Here is a 4,463-nt window from a genome sequence, read left to right on the forward strand (position 1 = left end):
CCATGCCATACTTAGCAACAGTGACCCCATTTAAAGGACTGAGAGTTTACTTACGATCTGCTATGGGGATGCCCGGTTCATCCGAATTTCTTAATGAACTAACATCTCGAGTATTCGATGACTTTATTACTGAGGGATTTCTTACCGTTATCCACGACGATTTGTTCATAGGAGCGAACACTATCCCAAACCTACTTCGTTATTATGAAAGAGTCCTTCAACGCATCTCAGAAAACAATCTCACGCTTTCTCCAAAGAAAACCGTCATCTGTCCACAATCCAACGTCATCTTAGGATGGAGATGGTCCAACGGTACCATATCACCTTGTAATCACAAAATATCCGCTTTGGCTGTCGTTCCACCACCAAAGACATGTACTTCAATGCGCTCATAAATCGGTTCGTTTAAAGCTCTCCCCAGATGTATCCCAAAGTATGCTTCGTTAATATCGCCGCTTTAGGGTGCCATTAAAGGTTTAGACGGTCACCAACGTATTGATTGGGATGATGCCCTTTTGCGTCATTTTAAGACTGCTCAAACGGCCCTATATAATCCAGAAACGCTCACCGTTTCTCGACGATCAGATCAGCTATCAATCACAACAGATGCATCCCCGGTGAACAAAGGTTTAGGAGCCACCCTTTTCGTTAATCGTGATGGGAAGCAACATATCGCACAACATCACAGCTTTAAACTCAAAGAACATCAATTGAAATGGTATCCTTGTGAATTAGAAGCACTAGCCATAGCGTCTGCCGTCAACAAATTTTCAACATATGCTCGAGAATCAATCCACCCTTTGCAAATGCTCACCGATTCAAAACATTGTGTGAAAGCTTTTGATAAACTTTGCCAAGGATATTTTTCAGCTTCAGCAAGAGTCTCTACTTTCTTATCGACGTTATCGTCCTACAACGTATCTGTTCAGCACATCCCAGGGAAAGACAACCATTTGAGTGACTTTATTCTCGAAATCGTGTACCATGCTGTGATCAATCGTGTCAAATATGTAAATTTGGCTTGATTATAGTCAAGAGATCTGATCCATTCACCGGTTCACGACACTTGATCGTTGTCCCATTCCAAATCATCCCTGGTATCGTAACCGCAATTCATCTTCGATACAACCATCTGTCAAAACATCAACTAAAGCTGCTATTCGACTGCCATTTATTTGGCATCAATAGCGAATCCATTATCAACAGTGTGGTAGATCAATGCTGTCAATGCAATTCCGTCAAATCGATCCCGAAAGAAGTTTTTATTCAATCACCTTACCTACCAGCATCTGCTCCCGGTGAAGCATTCTTCTCCGACATCCTTCGACGAAACCGACAGAAAGTTTGTGTCACCAGAGATGTTTATTCATCGTTTACCACCGCATCCATCATTGACGATGAAACCGCTCAATCACTTCGCACAGCTCTTCTCGTCACAACGTCCAACATCCGCTCACCTAACAGTACATTTCGCATCGACGCTGCAACTGGATTCCAAGCCGTTCGTAACGACTTAACACTTCAACAACATAGTATCAAACTCGATTTTGGCCATATCAAAAACAAAAACTCAAGCAGTGTTGTAGATAAAGCCATTCAAGCCATTCAACTAGAAATTGAATTATCAAAGGAATCCATCAGGCAGTCCCATCTCTAATCTTCAACTACACTCTGCTGCTCAAAGATATGTTTTTCTCTCTTTTAATTTGGAAAACCTTTATATAATTGAATGAAAGAGAAGTTGAGTATAAATAGGGAGGAGGACGTATTTATTTAACAAATTCCTTATTTTCATATTTTTGCTTTTTTTATGCGAATGGGTCATGGGAAATCTTTAGTTGAAAAATATGTGTTGAACAAATTATACAAATTTATGTGCATTTACAAAAACGTACCCGGGAAAATTTGAAATTTCGTTTTGTCAGTTGATAAGAAATCGAGTTTACTTGTACTAAGCCAGATATTCAGTCACAACTTACCATCATATTTTACTAAGTGACTGAATCAATACGGCTTAGATTTCTAGGCTACCAGTCATAGTAAATATTCCAGTATTTATCTGGCAGAGATTTTATTGTCGTAAAATCTTCTCCTCTCAGTATAGCAAAAGAGTTGGAAAAGTCTTTGCCACGTTTGTCTGTTCGCGTTTATATATTTTTTCTCATCTAAATACGCTAAATAAACAAATATGTAATATTATATATATATAGTCAAGAAGTATAAAACCTTCAACTACTTAAAATGGAAACAATAAAGACAAAACTCACAAAACAAAAAGACAATAAAATACAACAAAAATCTAGAATGAACATTCACCGAAAATCAATCAGGTTGGAATTGAAAAGGAAAAAATGATGACATAGACATCCATCGATGCAATATAATATAATATAATATAAAAAATAAAACATAACACATTTTTTTTTTTGAAACGATATTTACCCTAACCCTATAACCCATATATAATATATAATAATATAATATAATATAATATAATATATAGAGTCTGTTTGGCAATATAAACTTAAATCTTTTTCTCCCGATGTTCTTAATGATCGAGATGTGCCGTTAGAAGACTTCGGTTAGGATATTTGACGATTCGCTCTCTTTTTCTTTTCTTAATTTATATATTTCGTTTGTTTTTATTTTGCATTAGTTGCTATTTTCTTTTTTTTGGACATTATACTTGAGTCCTTCTTGCAAATATTTAACTTATATTTGATGGGTCATGAAAGCCTGATGAGTAAGGGCCCATTATTAACTAGACATTTTTTATGCTAGTGTAATACCCTTAGGATTCGTGTAATTGTTATAGTATCTTATTTTACGTGTTTTATTTTTCCTATTGGTCTTTGTTTTAGTTGGAGAAAATAGGTTTGTTAATTTTTAAATGTTATGAGCAATTAGGTCATTGTGTATAGTTTAGCTATGTACTACATTTACTCCCTTTACGACAATGTCTTTATTTATCTAATAATTTATTTTCACATTTTACAACTTTTTTAAACGTGTACATAATTAATGTTTTTAACATTTTCTTTCCTTTTAATCCCACATGCATAGTTTAACATCTTTGTAATTAATTTTTATTCCCTAGATAGACATACTTTCAGCCAAATTATTGTATATAACATCCTTTTTTCTACGCTTACATTTAACTTGATAAAGACAACCGTCGAAACGTCGCATACACAACTGTGTTTTTATGTTCACCTATGATTTTTGACACAAATATACATTGACTTTTACGTTCACTATATATAAATAAAATGTTTTCTCCTGTCAGATCTACAAACAACAAAGAATGGCCGAATTCTTTTTCCTCTTAGAGAGACGATGTTATAATGAAAGGGTAATTAGTCTTCTCTGGGTCCCTCTGTCTTTATCCTGGCTTGGGACAGGCTGACTGTCATTTAAGACAGTCAGGCGACATTTCCCCAGCGGCCTGTACAAGATGACAACAAACTCCAGGTAGACTGACAGGAGAAGAAAACAAAAAATGAATCAACGAAGGTGTAAACACCTTAGACTCCTTAGTAGCACAGTAAAATCCTGGACTCTTAAAATAAGAAAAAAAATCTCAAAATAAGAGCACTTCTCTTAAAATAAGAGAAACACACTTGGGAGACTTTTAAGAGCACTGGCACTTACCAAGTGTATAGACAAGTGCAGAAAACTTACCAAGTGCTCACTTTTTAAGTGCATATCTCTTATAATAAGTGTGATATTTCAAGTGAATTTTTCTTTGATTCCCTTAAACTAAGTGCAAAAATCTTGATTAGTTCAAAACTCTAATGTTTATTTTTTGCCTTAACGGACGTCCGAAACGTAGAACGATTAAAAGTAAACATTGTCTGTTTTGAAAGTAATGCTGTTATTCAGCAAACGTAGTCTTCTTGAAAATATAACTGTTATGAAAATTTAAAAAATTACAAGTCCTACCATTAAAAAAATCGGAAAAAGTAAATTACAATTGCTTGAAATATTCTTTTTAGTATACCATGTAAATTATAAACGGATTACAAAGTATCGAAATAATGAGTATTAAAGTCCATTTAGTGCCAAAAGGGAGAAAAACCTTTTTGAAAATCAAGAAAGGAACAAAAATTAGGCGCTTACAAAGATTTCTAGGTGGAAACCGTAAAGATTTTCAAGTTTTATATTCACTAAAATATAGTTCATGCATTTATTTAGAAAAATATTTTAAAACATCCCTGTAGTTGACAAATAACTTTTTCAAATATTCCAATTTTAGGTCAAAACGCATGAGATTGAGGACTCTTAGATTGATTTCGGTAATGTTTTTGAAAAGGTATGGGGGCAATAAAAAAGGTTTCCAAACTCTGAGGGGGGGGGTGGTTAAAATTGAGCAACCAAAAGACTCATAGGACACCATGTCTCAATCTAACACAGACAACTTAATGAATTTACATCGAGGGGTAAATAACTCGAAAAAATCTTGT

The sequence above is a fragment of the Clytia hemisphaerica genome, unplaced genomic scaffold, assembly GCF_902728285.1.
Source record: "Clytia hemisphaerica strain Z4C2 unplaced genomic scaffold, Clytia hemisphaerica genome assembly, whole genome shotgun sequence".
Lineage (NCBI taxonomy): Eukaryota > Metazoa > Cnidaria > Hydrozoa > Leptothecata > Clytiidae > Clytia > Clytia hemisphaerica.